Source organism: Hyla sarda, chromosome 1 (genome assembly GCF_029499605.1).
Source record: "Hyla sarda isolate aHylSar1 chromosome 1, aHylSar1.hap1, whole genome shotgun sequence".
Classification (NCBI taxonomy): Eukaryota; Metazoa; Chordata; class Amphibia; order Anura; family Hylidae; genus Hyla; species Hyla sarda.
In genome coordinates, this window is record NC_079189.1 from 321,774,302 (window position 1) to 321,796,050 (window position 21,749).

General features: G+C 39.4%; 1 long non-coding RNA gene across 1 annotated transcript in view; it reads left to right on the forward strand.

Annotated features, from left to right (window-relative positions):
- Positions 1 to 21,749, forward strand: part of LOC130273040 (uncharacterized) — a 152,792-nt gene that overhangs the window by 70,279 nt on the left and 60,764 nt on the right. The gene's annotated exons all lie outside the window — the stretch shown is intronic.

A 21,749-nucleotide genomic window follows, 5' to 3' on the forward strand; every position in this document is an offset into this window, starting at 1 on the left:
TCCCACGTATGTTTTTTCACAAGGGCAAACTATCCCGTAAATATCTCCTTTAGTTTAACAATTTATGTGTGTCTTTATGGATTGGTTGTATGAGCCGTCATTATTTTCTATTTAAAATATTAGTTTTCCTTTTGTAATTTTGCATCCTTTGGATAGGCGGCAAGGAAAAAACCCAGTTTTTTGCAGGAATGTGGATACGTTCTTCCCCCTATCATTTTTGACTGTTGGTGCCACATAATTCCCTATGTTAACTGATTTAAGAAAAACAAATATGCGTTTTTTTGGGGGGCAGTTCGCCTATTGTATGGTCGCCTTGCAAGATATCCCAATGTTTCTGGACAATTTTTTTAAACAAAAAACTATGACTATTGTATGTTGTAATGATGGGGATTTTTATCTGGTCCTGTGACTCGGGATCTCCGTTTTTTTCTTTATTAATAAACAGAGAATCACGGTCTAAATTCAGAATTTGTTCTGCAGTTTGCTCTATGTTCTCTTTCTTATACCCCTTTTCCATGAATTTATTCTGCAATTCATGTTCCGTACAATTTCTACAGAGACAAATTAATTGACTCCTAGGTATGTTATTTAGCCATATGGGTAGGTGACAGCTATTCAAATCAATGTAGTTGTTGCTATCTGTCATTTTTCTGTATGTTTTTGTAAGAATTTTGTGATCTCTAGTGAAAACAGTAATGTTTAAAAAGTTGATTTCAGTACGACTAACGGTAGGAGTAAAGGAAAAATAAAATTCATTTTTATTTAAATAATTGAAAAACATATTTAGCTCCTCCTCGGACCCTTTCCAAATAAAAAATATATCATCTATAAAACGATGCCAGAGGACCAGGTTTGATGACAGGTTTTCTCTTGGGAGGATGGCTAGTTCCTCCCAATACCCCATATATAGATTTGAATATCCTTGCGCAAACCTGATCCCCATGGCTGTACCCCACGTCAGCAGGTAAAACTCCTCCTCATATAAAAAATAATTATGATTTAATATAAAAGCAATGCAATTTCCTATAAAATTTATCTGATCAAGAGGTAGAGTGACATCCTTTTTCATAAAATATTCAGCTGCTGCTTGTCCTTTTTGATGCTCAGTTATTGTGTATAATGATGTAACATCTAAGGTGCCTAAGATATAGTCAGGTTGCCATACTATTCCTTTTAATATTTGAAGAACATGTTTCGTGTCCTTAAGGTATGTTGTTAATTGGACTACATATTTTTGTAGATGTGTATCCACATATTTGGATAGATTAGACGTCAAACTATTGATCCCTGAAATAAATGGACGTCCCGCTGGATTTGTGGTGGATTTATGTATTTTTGGAATATGATAGAAAGTTCAGAAGAAGTGACCCGATAAAACTGCTATTGACGTCACTACTGCAAGCGCATAAGGACAAAAAGGATCTTACGCATTTCAGAAAGTACATAGTTACATAGTTAGTACGGTCGAAAAAAGACATATGTCCATCAAAAAAAAAGTACGCTTTCCTTCCTCAGAGATCAATGGCTATGCTGGGTCACAGCTATTTATGCTCAGTTTGTCCATCTTTAATTACAAGATCCACCTGGCTCTGATAAAAGCTTCCAACTTAAAGGAGCCTCATCTATTTCACCAAATAGTATTTAGACCATGTTGCTTGAATCAAACAAAACATACCAAAAATTGAAAATGGACCCCACACCAACATTTAAAGTTTTACTAAATCAATTGGTTCAGGAAGGAATCAAAAAAGGATATTAAACAAGAAGGAAGCGGAATTTATCAACATAAAAAATTCACAAATCTTCGCTTTCTATCATATTCCAAAAATTCATAAATCCACCACAAATCCACCGGGACATCCAATTATTTCAGGGATCAATAGTTTGACATCTAATCTATCCAAATATGTGGATACACATCTACAAAAATATGTAGTACAATTAACAACATACCTTAAGGACACGAAACATGTTCTTCAAATATTAAAAGGAATAGTATGGCAACCTGACTATATCTTAGCAACTTAGATGTTACATCATTATACACAATAATTGAGCATCAAAAAGGACAAGCAGCAGCTGAATATTTTATGAAAAAGGATGTCACTCTACCTCCCGATCAGATTAATTTTATAGGAATTTGCATTGCTTTTATATTAAATCATAATTATTTTTTATATGAGGAGGAGTTTTACCTGCAGATGTGGGGTACCGCTATTGGGACCAGGTTTCCGCTGGAATATTCTAATCTATATATGGGGTATTGGCAGGAACTAGCCATCCTCCCAAGAGCATACCTATCGTCAAACCTGGTCCTCTGGCATCGTTTATAGATGATATATTTTTTATTTGGAAAGGGTCCGAGGAGGAGCTAAATATGTTTTCAAAAAATTCAAATAAAAAATAATTTTATTTGTCCTTTACTCCTACCGCTAGTCGGACTGAAATCAACTTTTTAGACATTACTATTTTCATTAGAGATCACCAAATTCTTACAAAAACATATAGAAATATGACAGATAGCAGCAGCTACATTGATTTGAATAGCTGTCACCTACCCATATGGCTAAATAACATACCTTGGAGCCAATTAATTTGTCTCTGTAGAAATTGTACGGAACATGAATTGCAGAATAAATTCATGGAAAAGGGGTATAAGAAAGAGAACATAGAGCAAACTGCAGAACAAATTCAGAATTTAGACCATGATTCTCTGTTTATTAATAAAGACAAAACCTGAGATCCCAAGTCACAGGACCAGATAAAAATCCCCATCATTACAACATACAATAGTCATAGTTTTTTGTTTAAAAATATTGTTCAGAAATATTGGGATATCTTGCAAGGCGACCATACAATAGGCGAAATGCTCCCAAAAAAAACCCATATTTGTTTTTCGTAAATCAGTTAACATAGGGAATTGTGTGGCACCAACAGTCAAAAATGATAGGGGGAAGAACGTATCCACATTACTGCAAAAAAATGTTTTTTTTCCTTGCCGCCTATCCAAAGGATGCAAAATTACAAAAGGAAAACCAATATTTAAAATAGAAAATAAAGACGGCTCATTCAACCAATCCATGAAGACACACATAAATTGTTAAGCTAAAAGAGTTATTTATGGGATAGTTTGCCCTTGTGAAAAAACATACGTGGGAAGAACCAAACGTATGTTGTCAAAAAGGATTGGGGAACATGTTTATAAAATAGGAAGAACATTTTTGGGACACCCCTTATCAAAACATTATTTAGAAAAACACAATGCCTCTTTTCTGGTTCATAATTCTTCAGAATAGAGCAAGTAATGAAACATTGGAGAGGTGGAGACTCTATAGCAGCCATTTCCAGAGCAGAAGGCAGATGGATTTTTTAATTTGAATTCTATGGCCCCACTTGCTCTAAACACAGATTTTGAAATGTTTGCCTGTGTACAAAACATCAATTTTATTATTTAAAAATATTTGAAACATTTTTAGTAATTTTTGGAAAAGTTTTGTGTTGGACCATGATCACACTATGGTGCGTTTTTTATGCATTTTTTGCACAGGCACTGCTCTTTTGAGTCAAGCAACATGGTCTAAATACTATTTGGCATTTGGCCCCTTTAAGTTGGAAGCTTTTAATCAGAGCCAGGTGGATTTTGTAATTAAAGATGGACAAACTGAGCATAAATAGCTGTGACCCAGCATAGCCATTGATCTCTGAGGAAGGAAAGTGTACTTTCTGAAATGCGTAAGATCCTTTTTGGCCCTATGTAGTGACGTCACTAGCAGTTTTAACACGATAAAACATTGTATTACCAGGGAAGATAGCCGGTGAGACGCTTCCGTCTGTTCTCCCGGCATTTGGCTCCCTTTCATCACGGAACTCCGCACATGTTAACAGACTTTACCTAGGTTCTGCCAGTTATCCGGGATCACAACAGAGAAGTAGAAGTCAAAGAACCGCAAGCTTGAAGTGAAGCTGCGCTTTACCGGTGAACTCTACATGAACTCTAAGTAAGTGCCATACAGTTTAGGTCCTTCTATAGCGCCGATGCACAATACTATTGTTTAAATAACCCCCTTTCTAGAGTGAAATATATTCGAAATATTTTTTATTTACCATAAGGAGTGCAATAGCAAAAATTAGTTTTAATGACAGTGCCCTTTTAATTTTAAGGTTGAAAATGCACACTGCTCACCTTGTTAATTTTAGGACATGTACATGCTGACGTACCCACTACATTTTAAAACTAATGTTGGGTTAAAATAGAATAAGGCACAAAAGTACTGGAAGGATTAAGATGTTTTAATAGAAGTGATTTACAAATCTGTTTAACTTTCTGGCACCAGTTGATTTAAAAAAAGAAAAAAAAAAGTTTTCCACGGGAGTACCCCTTTAACCCCTTAACGACGCAGGACGTATATTTACGTCCTGTGCCGGCTCCCGCGATATGAAGCGGGGTTGCAGCGCGTCGGTCCCGGCGCTCATCAACGGCCGGGACCCGCAGCTAATACCACACATCGCCAATCGCGGCAATGTGTGGTATTAACCCTTTAGAAGCCGCGGTCAAAGCTGACCGCCGCTTCTAAAGCGAAAGTGAAAGTATCCCGGCTAGTCAGTCGGGCTGTTCGGGACCGCCACGGTGAAATCGCTTCCTCCCTGAGGAAGCCAAACGGCGAAACGACGTTGGGGTACTGGTGTTGTGTAGGTAGGTACACTGTTTATGTCTCCCAGCCTGTGCTCTGTGAGTGGGGAAGCTTCATGGTAATGCTGCTATTCTGTGCTCCATTTGCACACTATTAATTGCTTTTCCCCTTTCTCCTGACCACTTGCTGGAGGCTACTTATTCAGTGACCTCCTTACTTAGGTTAGTTTTGTTTTGTCTTTTCGTGCAATTTTCACATGACTGTCAAGTGTAACTTATAATTCTTGTTATACTGGTGGCCCTACTCTTTAGTTAGGAATAACTATGTCATGTTTTGCATTTTTGCACTTATACTAACTAATGATATATTACCTGCCTTACCAACTCCTTTTTGTCTGGCTCTACTGTCCCTTTTAATTGTTTTTATTTAATGATGTTCTCAATAAAGTTTATTACTTATATATAGAATTGGTGTTCTAGTGTGTATATAGGATTTCTTGTTAGTTACCAACACACTCGACTTGAAATATATTGGTATCATTTTGCCCTTTCTTTGGATCTAATATAAATTTTCCTGCATGTAGTTATGATTTTTTCCAGAAGTACGACAATATCCAACCTATATAAGTAGGGTATCATTTTAACCGTATGGACCTAGAGAATAATGATAAGGTGTCATTTTTACAGAAATATGCCCTGTGTAGAAACGGAAGCCCCCAAAAGTTACAAAATGGCGTTTTTTCTTAGATTTTGTCGCACAATGATTTTTTTCCATTTTTCCGTAAATTTTGGGGTAAAATGACTAATGTCACTGGAAACTAGAATTGGTGACGCAAAAAATAAGCCATAATATGGATTTTTAGGTGGAAAATTGAGAGGGTTATGATTTTTAAAAGGTAAGGAGGAAAAAACGAAAGTGCAAAAACGGAAAAACCCTGAATCCTTAAGGGGTTAACCACAAGTGGAATTGGCTTTCTCATGTAGGTCTCCTGAAGAGTCATCGAGGGCCTAAAGATGCGGAGCAAATTGTCAAAAGAAGAAATTGACATTCGGGTAAAGTAAAAAAAATTAAGTAGGGTACCTAACAAATCAAACAAAGGGGAAAAAAAATTGCCAAGCACATATAGCATAGGTTGCTACACAGGTTTGCTGATCCTAAAAAAAAATATACCTTCTCAAAGTCCGGTACTAAAAGGAAGAAGTACCTTCATAAGACCTCAATGTAGAAGATGGACCCAGCATCTGTTTCTCTGTTTGCAAACAAACCATTGCACACAAAACAAAGTCAGTTTGTAATTTCTTAACATTTCCCACCCCAAAAAACCCCATTAAAAACACAAAACACAACTCATCAACTGGATCCTGCATGCCAAAAGCAACAGCAAATAATTAGCAACATCATTTGGGGCCAATCTTCCTTGGGGAGCAGACATTCTGAATAAAGCATGCCTTACAAACCACAAAAAAGACAAAAATGCATCAGCCGGGATGGGTTTAAGTAGAACTCTACAAAGGAAATTACATCAGGGGGAGGCAGATACTTCCCATTAATCTTAATCCCTTTTGGCTGTGTACAAAATCAAATTGGAAAGGCTGGAAAAACTGCCAAGCTGCCAAAATTGCTATTTCCACACAAAAGAAAAAATGCCAGAAAAAACGCAGAAAAAAAACGCCAAAAGCAGGAAATTGCACTGGCGTTTTTTCTGACTATTTTTTCACACAAAAAAATGCAAAACAAAAAAACAAGTGAAAACTTAGCAGTGGTAAATAGCATAGTTCTTACAGTGCCCTCTGATGAAATCTGGGATCCTTTAAAACCCTTACTACATCACTATGGATAAAACAAAGTTCTTGAATTTCCTATTAGAATTAGATTTCCAAAAATAGAGCATTATACATTAGTAACCATGTTAAGAAGACTGTTACACATTTTCATGTTCATTTTTCATGTGTAGGAATCATTAATATATAAATATTAGATAAACGGGTAAATTGGTTTTATATTCCCATTCAGAACTCTTAAAATATTGAAATAATTAAAGTTTTAACATTTGTGAATAAGGTTTTAGTTTCTGAATTTGACAAGTAAAGTAATTTTATTGAATTGAAAAAATATACCAAGACTTCCAAAGCTGAATTAATATAATATAATTATGTTTACACATATATTATATTAATATATGTGTAAACATAATTATATTATATTAATTCAGCTTTGGAAGTCTTGGTATATTTTTTCAATTCAATAAAATTACTTTACTTGTCAAATTCAGAAACTAAAAACGTATTCACAAATGTTAATTTTGTTTTGAATCAATATTAGATGTAGTAGTATTGAGTCTGAACACTGTTATTGAAAATTCCGCTGACTGAATGGGACTGCGGAATCCCATGGAAATCAATGGGCAGTAAATTTTGGAGGAATTCTTATATGGAATTCTTCACAGAAATTCATGTGAACATACCCTTTCAGGGGTTGCACTTTTCAGGGCTCCATTCAATACCACTTGAGGGCTTATTCTAAACAAACACATATGCGGAGATTTAGGATTGTTTTTTTACTTGTTATTCTAATTTGCGGGGGGGGGAGGGGTGACCTCTCTTTGGATTTGCATTTTTTTGGCATATTTTTTTACTTACAAAATAAGTAATTTCTGAAGACTTTACTTTGTAGGCCACTTGCAGAGGTCGTTCATGCACTGTATGTCTGGAATAAACCGTGGGTCCCGGTTGCTGAAAGCGACAGGGATTCACCGGGTATGAAGCGCGCTCAGCTGCTTAGCGTGCTTCATATGGCGGGAGTGGGTGCAGATTGCATATGTACATCATGCATCCTTAAGGGGTTAAATAATAAAGAATATTCTACATGTAGCGATACTGAATATTTTTGTTTGTTTGTTTTTTTATTTGACAATTGGAAAAGGGGGGTCTTGGTCTCTCAGAAATAATTAGAATAACCTGGAATAGCATAGCCAATGTGAGCAGACGGGAGGTATCAGCTGGTTAACACATTTAGATTAATTTAAATCTTAAAGGTGTTGAGTATCTACCTAGAACAGGATGTCCAAATTGGGGTCTAGTGAAATTCAGTCAAGGTAAAGCCAGATTTAATGTTATGCCCATTTACTGATATAATAGACTTAAAGGGGTACACCACTGGAAAACATTTTTTTTTTTTTTTATTAACTGGTGCCACAGAGTTAAACAGATTTGGAAATGACCTCCACTAAAAAAATCTTAAAGGGGTACTCCGGTGCTTAGACATCTTATCCCCTATTCAAAGGATAGGGGATAAGATGCCTGATCGCGGGAGTCCCTCCGCTGGGGAACCCCGGGATCATGCACGCGGCACCCCGTTTGTAATCAGTCCCCGGAGCATGTTTGCTCCGGGACTGATTACCGGCGAATACGTGATGTCACGCTCCGCCCCTCCCGTAGGCTTGCATTGAGAGGTGGAGCGTGACGTCACACGCCACCCGCCCTGTAGTCGCCGGTAATCAGTCCCGGAGCGAACACGCTCTGGGGACTGATTACAAACGGGGTGTCGCGTGCATGATCACGGGGGTCCCCAGCGGCGGGACTCCGGCGATCAGGCATCTTATCCCCTATCCTTTGAATAGGGGATAAGATGTCTAAGCACCGGAGTACCCCTTTAACCCTTCCAGTACTTATCAGCTGCTGTATACTACAGGAAGTTCTTTTCTTTTAGAATTTATTTACTGTCTGACCACAGTGCTATCTGCTGACACCTTTGTCCATTTTAGGAATGGTCCAGAGCAGGAGAGGTTTTCTATGTGGATTTGCTCCTACTCTGGACAGTTCCTAAAATGGGCAGAGGTGTCAGCAGAGAGCACTGTGGTCAGGCAGAAAGGAAATTCAAAAAGAAAAGAACTTCCTGTGGATCATACAGCAGCTGATAAGTACTGTAAGGATTAAGATTTTTTTTAATAGAAGTAATTTACAAATCTGTTTATCTTTCTGGCACCAGTTGATTTAAGACAAAATGTTTTCCAGTGCCCGTTTAAGAGCAAAATTTTTCTAAACTTCATGCTTAACTAAGGCAGAATATTGTAGAGATATGAGGCCAGGTGGATGATTTTTAACATTGTTTAAATGAAGTAAGTATTAGCGGGCATAGATATGAGACTAAGCAAAATACTGCAGCTAGAGATATGAAAAGGGGTATAACAAAATATCAGAAAGGGGTAAAACAAGAAAAGGCTTAATGTAAAATCTTTCTTTATACAGTAGGTACTTTTTTGATGACACATTCCTCCTAAATTAACCAGTTTTGATAAATGTGGACCATAATGCCTACATTATCTATTGAATACACTATTCAATAATTTATGGCAGAGCTAAGAGTCAGATGGAGGTAGTTATGAATAATGGCTGTGGTATGTGTTCTGTTACTCCTTTTTTTCATGGGTGGCACCAAATTTACAAAAAGGCACAAGTCGGGCTATAAATTTGGTGCAATTGAAGAAATGAAAGGTGTGAAATTACCCACCATTCAGGTGATAGTTCCAGGAAGCTCTTTCATTGTGTGTTATTGCAAGGCACTTTTGTAGCCATTTTGAATGTCCTTTATTTTACATTTCATTTAACATCTTTTCATTAGCTCATAGGGTTGTAAATCCGATGAGGGAAGGGGGCGTGTCCTTAACTTGTGGTGGAGGGATGTGATTGGTGCACCTGCTCATGCAGCCTTGTCCATGAGTCATCTAGTGTCCCAGTAGGTATGGGGACCCCTAGTGGTGGGATTCAGATAAGCCGTTTTCTTGCTAAACTATTGAAAGTTGTGAAACAAACATATTACAAAAGGTGTCTAATTTGCATCCGTAAAAACTGTAAAAAGTAATAATTTGGATAAACATGTACAGTTTGTAAACTTAATTGTACCAAATATCCAGATTTTTAAACATGTCCATTAGGGATGAGCGAATCGAATCTGACAAATCCGAATTTGTTTCGAATTTCAGGAAAAATTTGATTCGCAACAAATGCGAATATTGCCGTGATTCGATCGCGCAATGCACTTCATTAAACTTTATTTAGTGCAGTGAAGGCTCCAGGCCATCTAAAATGGCAGATCCACATCCAGATGGGGCAAGGGATGCTGGGAAGGCGGGAACAAGGGTAGGCGGGATGACCCTGAATCACATGCAGCATGCAGCCTATCAGCAGCCAGCCATCCACCCCTGTGATGTCACAGCCCTATATAATCTGCTGCCATCTTGCGGCCAGTCACTTCAGCCTTTTATTGCAGAGAGATAGAGAGGGACAGACAGCGCTGTGTGTTGCATAGAAAAGCATTTTTCCAGCAGTGATTTATCTGCCAGTCACATCAGTGTTATGTTGCACAGAAAGAGGGACAGAGAGAAGTGTGTCTTGCACAGAAAAGCATTTTTTCAGCAGAGATTAACCTCCCAGTCACATCAGCATTCTATTACAGAGAGGGACAGAGAGCAGTGTGTCCCACAGAACAGCAGTGATTCACCTCAAGCCCATATCCCGCCTAGAAGCACTGATAGGGAAGGGAGTGAGATAGAGAGAGGAGAGTACAATATTGGGTGAAGTACACAGCGACTGTGTGCTGCAGCACTGGTGTGTATTGCTGGTGATGTACACAAATACTTTTTAAGCATACTGGAGCGCATTGTCCTCCCCTCATAAGTGCATACCACATACGTACATCTAAGTAGTGTACTCTTTTGTTCCTGTTAAAGTCTTAAGGGCCTAGATACTGTGAAAGGCCATCCAAAAGTACACACAGGCTGGTGTTGTACGCAAATACTGTTTTAAGCATACTGGAGTGCATTGTCCTCCCCTCATAAGTACATACCACATACGTACATCTAAGTGGTGTACTATTTTGTTTCTGTTAACGTCTTAAAGGTGTACTCCGTTGGAAAACAAATCTACTGGTGCCAGAAAGTTAAACAGATTTGTAAATTACTTCTATTAAAACATCTTTCCAGTAGTTTTTAGCAGCTGTATGCTACAGAGAAAATTATTTTCTTTTTTAATTTCTTTTTTTGTCCTATCCACAGTGCCCTCTTCTGACACCTGATGCCCGTGAACTGTCCAGGGCAGGAGAAAATCCCCATAACAAACCTATGCTGCTCTGGACAGTGCCTGACACGGACAGAGGTGTCAGCAGAGAGCACTGTGGACAAGACAAAAAAGAAATTCCCGGGAAGTAGTGAAACAGGGATTCCTGGAGTCGGTGGCAGTATCAGTCAATCAATGCGGACTGTTGGTGGGAAAATCAGCTACTCGGCTGTTAACATGGCCATATGCAATATGTGTCGGCAGAAGGGGAAGCGTGGCTCCGATGTGGTGGTCCAGCCTGCTGCATCACCCAGTGGCATGCCACTTCCTGTTTTACACCTCCTGGCTGTGTAATTCAGCCACTATATGTTCTCCTCATGCTGCCACCAACTCCAGGCTGTGTCATTAAGCCACTATATGGTCTTCTCATGCTACCGCCAACTCCAGGCTGTGTAATTCAGCCACTGTATGTTCTCCTTATGCTGCCACCACCTTCACGATGTATCATTCAGGCACTATATGGTCTAGTCATGCTGCCACCACATCCACGCTGTGTCATTCAGCCACTATATGGTCTCCTCATGCTTTTGCAACCTCCAGGCTGTGCCATTCAGCCACTATATGTTCTCCTCATGCTGCCGCCAACTCGAGGCTGTGTTATTCAGCCATTATCTGCTGCCGCCAACTCGAGGCTGTGTCATTCAGCCACTATGTGGTCTCTTCATGCTGCCAATACCTTCACGCTTTGTCAATCAGCCACTATATGGTCTCCTTATGCTTCTGCCACCTCCAGGCTGTGTCATGCAGCCACTATATGGTGTCCTCATTCTGCCACCACCTCCATGCTGTGTCATTCAGCCACTATGTGGTCTCTTCATGCTGTCAACACCTCCAGGCTTTGTCATTCAGCCACTATATGGTCTCCTCATGCTGCCGCCACCTCCATGCTGAGTCATTCAGACACTTTATGGTCTCCTCATGCTGCTGTCACCTCCATGCTGTGTCATTTAGCCACTATATGGTCTCCTCATGCTGCCTCCACCTCCATGCTGTGTCATTCTTCTGCCATTTGGTCTTTTCTTGGATCATGTCAGTTTGCTATAGCTTTTCGACCAAAATAAATTCATATCAAACAACATTTTTTCTAAAAAATGCTGCTAATGGGAAAATGAAAATTTTCATAAAAATCGATCATCGCTAGTCCTCACATGTTGTCTTTGGAATTACCACAGGAATCCAAATAAACACATTGGAGCGAGAAAATTTAACCATAACTGATTAAAGGAAACATTCAAAGCTTGATATGCAGTTTTGCAGTACCAGCCATGCTTACTTACACGTGCATGGCTTGATATCTATCGACAAGCATTTGATACTGGCAGGATCTACCCAGTAGTCCTCCCAACCTGCACCACTGAGAGAGAGTAAAAACTGACACACTACTCTAAAATTGTGCCGCTTTGCGGTCTACATAGGCTGTCGTCACCTCCAGACTGTGTCATTATGCCGCCCCATAGTCTCCTCATGCTGCTGTCACCTTTAGGCTCTGTCATTGTTCCGCCATGTGATCTCCTTGTTATATAAATCTTGTAGTTTGACAGTATTTTTTCTAAGTAAATGCCTCGGGCACTCAGGACACTCATTCATAAGCATGGGAGTGGGGGGGATTAAAGGCAGGGGCTGGGACAGGCAGTAGGCTGACCTCAAGTCGGACCGCCAGCTCGATTTTAATTTACAACTATTAGCTTTTCCATAGTTTACACTGCAGCAATTATACACTATTGGAGCTGTAATTACTGCAGCTGCTGGCACCAGACTTGCCTTCCAATGGGTCCTCAAAAAAGGATTTAAAGTTTGCTCATTCCAATTACCAGGCTCTGTCATTGTGCCGCTGTGTGGCAGTGATTCTAATAGCGACGCCTGTGATCTGCATGTCATACTGAATAACAGTAACACTAACACAGCACACACCCTATGCGTGTTACGACAAGACAAAATGTTCTACACCCCTATTGAGGCTCTCTATAGCCCCGAAATAGCCATTTTTCGGATCAAACCAAATTTTTTAGGAAAATTCAGCCAACCGTCTGAATCGAATTTTTCAAAAATTTGCTCATCTCTAATTTCCATCCTAACCAAATATATTTCGAATAATAAGGTGATCTACTTCTCATAATGAATAATTTCAACTCATTTTTGTAATGTGTGTTTTTTATGCCACTTTTTTATGGTGGTGATTTGCGCCATTTTAATTTGCACCAAATTTTGTGACTTTAAAAAAAAAGTATCATATTCATAAATTCCTGAACACTGCAAAAACCTGACTCAAAACACGTGTACCACAGCCAAACACAGTAATGAATGGATATGAAAAGTTGCAAAAAAAGTCGCAAAAAAACGACACCAAAATATTGCGACAATTTTACCCAAGAAAACAAGGGTACAATGTTTTATAAATGCCCCCAAAGTTCTTACAGCCATGGGCCACACAGCTGTAAAGTCATACATACTTGAATTATGATAAAGGGGGAGTGGCCTCCTGAAATACATACAGTAAACCCTGGACCTACGATGGCCCCGACATATGATAATTTCAACATACGATGGCCTCTCAGAGGCCATCGCATGTTGAAGACAGCATCAGCATACGATGCTTTTGTATGCCGGGGCCATTGCATAAACGGCTATCTGGCAGTGCAGACTGCTTCAGCTGCTGCCGGATAGCCGTTTATGGTGCCCTGTTTGCTGCGGTGATGATCACTCACCTGTCCTTGGGACTCCGGACCGTCCTCTTCGGGATCCCCTGGATTGCCGGTGCTCTCCTTCGTCATCATCACGTCACTGCGCACGCTGTCCCGTCATCCAATATGAGCGGCGTGTGTAGTGACGGGATGGCGGCGATGGAGAGCAAGGATCCTGGGGTAGCAGAGACGTCCGGAGCATCGGGGACCCCCCGGGAACGCGGCAACAGCGATGGAGGGCGACATCCAGGGCAGCGGTGTCCAATGGTGACGGTCCGTAGCGGTGGGGACAGGTGAGTATAACTTCCTATTCTTTCCATTGCACGGATCCCTCAACATACAATGGTTTCAACAAACGATGGTTCATTTGGAATGGATTACCATCGTATGTTGAGGGACCGCTGTAGTGCTAGCCCAGGCGAGGTATATCTATAGTGTAAGGTCTGTACCAAAGGAGGTCAAATTACTGTGGTGGGATGGTAAACACTATTTGGCTGAATGGTAAGCTGAGAACCACAAGTTTTTCTCTATTGCAATATTGCAGTTTTAAAATTACACAAATATCTTAGTGCTAGCAGTATGGTGCTGTAATTTTCTTGTTTACATCTGTAGTTCAGCGTACAGCAGCCAACATCTATAATAGTTGTGAGGGAAATGATGGCCAATTTATTTTTTGTTTTTTTGTGATACATTGTTCTACAAACCTGCTCTTGTGGCCTTTGTCTTGGTTAACTTATTCTGCCTGTAAGCATTCTTTCCACCTATCTCCTTTCTTTTCTCTTGAGTTTTGAGTTAGTGTCACAGTTGTTTTTTTTTTCACCTTAAGGACTGAGCCCTTTTTTGCAATTCTGACCACTGTCACTTTATGCATTAATAACTTTGGGATGCTTTTACCTTTTATTCTGATTCCGAGATAGTTTTTTCGTTACAAATTCTACTTTAACACAGTGGTAAATTTTCATTACTTGCATCCTTTCTTGGTGAAAAATCCCAAAAATTCATGAAAATTTAGAAACATTTGTATATTTCTAACTTTTAAACTCTCTGCTTGTAAGGAAAATGGATATTCCAAATAAATTATACAGGGTGGGCCATTTATATGGATACACCTTAATAAAATGGGAATGGTTGGTGATATTAACTTCCTGTTTGTGGCACATTAGTATATGTGAGGGGGGAAACTTTTCAAGATGGGTGGTGACCATGGCGGCCATTTTGAAGTTGGGCCATTTTGAATCCAACATTTGTATCTTCAATAGGAAGAGGGTCATGTGACACATCCAACTTATTGGGAATTTCACAAGAAAAACAATAATGTGCTTGGTTTTAACGTAACTTTATTCTTTCATGAGTTATTTACAAGTTTCTGACCACTTATAAAATGTGTTCAATGTCCTGCTCATTGTGTTGGATTGTCAATGCAACCCTCTTCTCCCACTCTTCACACACTGATAGCAACACTGCAGGAGAACTGCTAGCACAGGCTTCCAGAATCCATAAAAAAATGAATAAAAAGCAACCAAAAAGTCTAATCAAAACAAAAATGATACCGATAAAAACTTTAAATCATGGCGCAAAAGATTTGCCCTCATATCATCCCATACTTGGAAAAATAAAAAAAGTTATAGGGGTCCAAAAAGGACAATTTTAAACGTATACATTTTCCTGCATGTAGTTATGATTTTTTTCAGAAGTAATACAAAATCAAACTTATATAAGTAGGGTATCATTTTAATCATATGGACCTACAGAATAAAGATAAGGTGTAATTTTTTCTGAAAATGCAAAAAAATTGAAAAACGCTATGTCCTTAGGGGGTTAAGTGGGTATTTTATTTAAGAGGGATATAACATTTATTTGCGGTTATTAAGTTACACAAGGAAGATTCCTTGTCATGTGGATGTTTGATACTTTAATAAGGCATGGATAATAACAATCAAGTTGTTACTTTATGTTGTTAGTTAATCATTCATGGGAAAATAGTATACTAAGGCTTCTGTTTTTATTTATGTCACTGCAAAAGGGAATCAGCAGGAAGGAAAAATATGAGTCCTTCCTTTATATTTTCCATTCCTTTTAAAATCCGCAAAAAAAATAAATAAAAAATTATGTGTGTGACACCAGCTTAGGCTACCATTCCACAAATGTTTTTTTTTTATTTAAACTGCCACAGTAGTTCTTCAGCTAAAGTGGATCGAGTAGGAAAGAGAAGTGTAAGCCCTTCCTTTATATTCCTCATTCCTTTTGAATACACTTCTGTAACATTTTGAAGAAATACATACCGCTTATTACATCTGATCCTCAATTACAATGCACAATGAATGCAGGTTTTCGATGTGTAGCTCAACGTGCTCCCACCTTGGTTAAAAACTGTGGGTACATATAAATGGGGACATGCCTGTTGTACATGCTGCAGCATCCTGTCTCCCACATCTGTGATCACCTCGTACACGACAGGAGCCACTTACAACAGCAAACAGTATATTAATTGTAATACAAAATATGTGGTTTATCTCCTGTCATGTGCGACGTGTAAATTGCAGTATGTGGGATGCACCACCAACAGCCTTAAAACACGCATTAGAAAGCATCTATCTGACATCCCTCACTTTAATTCCAGGAATGTATCTGCGGTATCCCTACATTGTGCCCAACACCACGGTGGAGAATTTTCTTCTATCAGCTTGTCTGCAATTGAAAAGTTTTTTTTTTTGCCAAAACGTGGTGGCAACCATAAACAAAAGTTGCTTAACCGAGAGGTGTTTTGGATTATAAAACTTGGAACCGAACACCTCAAGGTTTGAACAAACGGCAAGATGTCATTTTACATTATTAGTCTGTTTTTCATCTGTTTTTGGTCACTTCCCTTTACCCCCTATGAGTCAAATTTTTTTTATAAAGAGGTAGATTTTTTATGCAAATGTGTTTATTTATTATCATGTGAACCGCTTTATTAATACTTTTTATGTATATGCTTACTTATTTCTATGAAAATTGTTTCATATATACTATATATGCATCTTTGTATGTGGGACTCATATGTAGGGGTTTTTTCTATTGTTTGTTCTGTGGTTTATTTATTTCCACAATCTAAACATCCAGCATCATACCTTTTTTGCTCCTTTTTACCCTTTTTCTTAGTATATATTTATTTAGCATTAAATCTACTCATATTGCTTAGGTATGTATTCAGATTGACCGACTGTGACAAGTGTGGTTTTTCGCAATTATGTTGCTTGTTTCTTTGGTGAATTTAATATGTTATTCTACTTATATAATTCATATATTCTCCGTTTAATGTACAAGCATCATATTGCGTTTCTTGTCTCATATTTATTCTTGTATTTTAAATTGTGTATATCCACATTGATTGTAAAGGGTTAAAATACGGACTACGGGAGGACGGCTATGTGATTAATTTCACCTGCTGCCTACCTGTGAGAGTCACATCATATAAAAATACAGACACTTGTGGTTTTATTAATGTACGACTAAGGGTGCTAATGCACCTGAAACGCGTTACCTTTACTCCTGTTATGGCTTTTTATCAATAAAGAATTCATCTTTTGCACGACCATCTGCGCTGGACATTCCATTCTCTGCACACTTCTGACTTTGTCTCAAAAACTGAAGTGGCATTTTTCCAAAAAATGCCAGAAAAACCTGTGTGGAAACCTAGCCTTTCTGATTTGCCTGTCACAGCTCTGATTGAGTTTTTACCTTAGACAGTATTAGTAAATCTGGACCAAAGGGCCTTATGTTAAAAAAATTGAGAAAAAGCAAAACTGCTTTGGTTGCCAATAGCAATAAATCAAATCTCAGCTCAAGTAAAATGAAAGCTGCATTGTGATTGGTTGCTATTAGACCGCTTTTACTTCATACAATTCTAATAAATCTTCCAAGAAGTGTCCCCCTTCTAGGACCCCCAATAATTGACAGTTATCTGTGGACACCATCACAGTGAAAATTGAAGCATAGTTCTTGCTTCAGGTGACTTTTCAGGATAAGCTGCCCTGTGTGTGTGTGCATAAGGAGCAGCATTATTGCTGGCCATTTTATAACTTGTATATGGTGTTGTTTTACGAAATATCTGCTTTGCACGTTTCTTCACTAATTTTCAGTTGTCTCTGAGCTAGTGGGAAGAGCCTAAACTCTATAATCTATAAAACAGAGCACACACTCAGAAAAAGGAATTCTGCTCTTCTATGGTTTTATAGAACACCATAAGATGCAGCAGCATGGAAGGCATCATTAAGCAGTCTAAGCTGTTAATCAAGCCCAGGAAGAGAACTATTACTTACAGTTAGCTTGCATATTCTTTTCCCAATCTGTGTTTCTCTCTCTGAACTTGCCCCCCCCCCTACCAATTTCACTTCTCACCGCTCTACTCTCTACTCACCCTCCTTCCATTTAGCTCCTCACTCCTCCCCTCTTCTAAGACTTGTACAGACAGCAATACCCTTATGTCTAAGTGAGCTGCTAGACTTTCTTGTACACAAAACGCAGAATTGAGTTGTTTTTTTCAGATCGAATAAAAGTTTGTTGGGGGTAAAGGAAAGAAGCTTAATAAGAGGATATGAGATATATTACAAAGTTTCTTAAATTCACTTGTACTATTGATTTAAGCAACATTTGCATAAAAAATAGAGACTGTTTATGCATTACATAGTGTCTATTTAAGTCAATGGGGTGCCTTGTGTAATGGAAGACAGAACAGGTCCTCCAGACCAAGAGGTGCTTTTTGTAATTCATTTACCTTCTGGCCAAGAGAGAAGGATTCTGAACAGAGTATCAACAAGAATTTTCTAACTATATGAAAACTGAATAACCATTTTAAGAGGACCATATAAGAGAACTAAACTACCTGGTATCATTCAGTTTTAAAGTCTGGACGCAACTGATGTCACAAGTGATAACACGTTGTCATCAGTTGTATGGCATGCATTGCATCAAGCTGTGTTCCCCTGTCTGGTGTCCTCCGGCGTGTCCAACCATCCGGCGTCAAAATTGAGATGCTGGATGATTGTGAACTGTCCCATTCAAATGAATGGGATCCGTTCTAGCATCAGTGTCCCTCTGGTGCACACCAGAGGGAAATTATGCCGGATGCCTGATATATGTGAACCCAGCCTAACATATCTATAAAATACAGTACAGTACAGTTTAAATTCTTTTTACATGGGAATACTGTACATTAATTCGATTGAGCAACTGTTTTACTTTTGTGTGTAGCTAAATGTTTTATTTACATGCCCGGTAAATTTGCAGTGGTCATTAGGGTAATACTGTTTTTTTCACCCAGATGTTTTTGACTACCGTCACTCTATCATATTCCTCTCAGCTGCTATACATTTTAGTTGCCAGCTGAACTGTTTTCTGGATGCTGTGTTCATTTAATTAGATCACTTTATTCACCATTGAGCACTGAAGGACAATTAAATGGAGGTAAATTGTAGCTTTTGGATATTGGCACATGTTTTGTTTATAGAAAAACTTATTTACGCTCTGGAGGAAAGTCAGAAAAATTTACTGGAAAAGGACAATTCTCTCATAATGAATGTTCATTATTGTATTTCCCTATTAGGATAAGAATCTCAAACAGGAGCTACCAAGACCAGGTTCTAATTCTACAATCAGTTATTATCCACATGTACTACAAATGGCAATACAGAAAACTGATGTTGTATAAAATGGAATTTAAAACAAAATGGAATAGAGAGAAGCTAGCTGGATGCAATGCTTAGAGGCAGAATAAGTTAACCAAAACCAAGGCAATAAGCTCAAATATGTAGAACACTGAATGTGAGCGACACAGCTAAATGAGTAGAACGAGCAACACTGTTAAGTTTCTCATGATTTGAAAGTATCATTAGGCTGCAACTGCTTTGCACTGGGTAGGGTACGCAGTCTAATGGATAAATTGGAGTTTAACTTTATACGTTGCAAGGAGGTATGGAGTTTGCTGTAGGAGGATCTCCAGAACAGTGTGAAGCTAGATGCAACAGTGACGGCAGGACAGGAACCAGGTGTGGGGTGTGGAACAGGATCCAGGTGACAGAACTGTATGTACTGTATGGTAGAACTGTATGTGAAACAGGGTTATGACCAAAGGACATGACATGGAACAGGACAAAGTCAAGCCCAATAAGGGTTCAAGGAATAGTCCAGCAGCAGGCTAGGTCAGTAAAACAAGGTAAGGCAGAATCCAGGAGTGGCACCAAGTTTTTTTGGGCAAAATTGTCAAAAACAGCATGGACATCTTGTCCGAGTGCAGACACTGTGATTAGATGTACTGTACTATAATGACTTCTATGGTCATCATATTGGAGAATATTGTGTAACGTATAATTGTTTTATTCAATAACAGCAAGGTGATATTATTTAATTATTAGATAGTGGTAACATGTGGTTATGCTACAGCAGTATTATTTTTCCTTTGTATAGTCATTTTATTTGTAATATTGAGTACGGTATTATGGGTTTCATTCAGTAACAGTATGATTCAATGTAGGCACTACTATTGGTCGTTCAGTAAAAATATGGCTTTCTTCAGTAAAAATATATGGTGATAATAGCTGTTCTCCGTATACTGGTGGTATTTGGTAACTGTATGACTATTATTATAACCAGTTAGTAAAAAAAAAGTAGTAAAACTAGAAAAGAGATAAAGAAAACAAAAATAGCAGTTCTTACTTTTATGCCCCTCTAATCTGGCATAGATGATGATGGGCATAGAACATTTTAACTTAAATGTTATCTTCAACAGGCTGCAATACTGCCCATCTATGCAGCAACCAATTACAACTATCTGTGCGTACGTGCCTTAACAGTTAACCCCTTAAGGATTGTTCGTATTTAGTTTTTTGCATTTTTTTCATTTCTCCTCACTTTTTAATAGCCATAACTAGAAATGAGCAAGCCAAGCCCCACAAACCCAGATTAAATCCAAATTTCTGAGTGACCTCGGCTTACAGAACTTTTGAACATTGCCAATCTTTGCCAAACATAGCACAAGGGATGAGGAACACATGGCGTTTTGTCATCTACAGGAAAGGAGAAGGTACTGGGACAGTGAGAATACATCAGGGTATACCCAGCATACCTTGGACCTATCACCTGACCCCAGGTTATGCAACCATTTGCTGACATTCATGTAGATACATGAATGTCAGCAAATGGTTGCATAACCTGCGGCCAGATGGGTGTACGTGTATTATCTGGGTTTAATAAAAAAATTTTTTTATCTAGATTTAACATAACAATGCAGTTAAAAGCGTTAAAATTAAACATGCATTACCCACCTAAAGCACAGATACTTTTTTTTTCAGCGTTTCATCAAAACAAGTATTTTAACTTGGGTTTATGATAACAATGCAAAAAGAGAGGGAAAGTTGACTAGTAGGTTGTTACGCCGAGCGCTCCGGGTCCCTGCTCCTCCCCGGAGCGCTCATGGCGTTCTCCTCTCTGCAGCGCCCCGGTCAGACCCGCTGACCGGGAGCGCTGCACTGACATTCACGATGGGGATGCGATTCGCATAGCGGGACGCGCCCGCTCGCGAATCTCATCCCAAGCCACTTACCCGTCCCGGTCCCCGGCTGTCATGTTCTGGCACTCGCGGCTCTGCTCTCTAAGATTTAAAGGGCCAGTGCGCCAGTGATTGGTGCCTGGCCCAATCAGTCTGATTAGCTTCCACCTGCTCCCTGTCCATATTACCTCACTTCCGCTGCACTTCCTTGCCGGATCTTGTTGCCTTGTGCCAGAGAAAGCGTTTAGTGTTGTCCAAAGCCTGTGTTCCTGATCTCCTGCTATCCTCATTGACTACGAACCTTGCCGCCTGCCCCGACCTTCTGCTACGTCTGACCTTGCCTCTGCCTAGTCCTTCTGTCCCACGCCTTCTCAGCAGTCAGCGAGGTTGAGCCATTGCCAGTGGATGCGACCTGGTTGCTACCGCCGCAGCAAGACCATCCCGCTTTGCGATGGGCTCTGGTGAAAACAAGTAGCAACCCTAGAACCGGTCCACCGACACGGTCCACGCCAATCCCTCGCTGACACAGAGGATCCACATCCAGCTAGCCGAATCCTAACAGTAGATCCGGCCATGGATCCCGCTGAGGTGCCGCTGCCAAGTCTCGCTGACCTACCCACGGTGGTCGCCCAGCAATCACAGCAAATTTCCCAACAAGGACAGCAGCTGTCGCAGTTGACCGCCATGTTACAGCAACTTCTGCCACTGCTACAGCAGCAACCATCTCCTCCACCAGCTCCTGCACCTCCTCCGCAGCGAGTGGCCGCTCCTAGCCTCTGCTTGTCCCTGCCGGACAAAT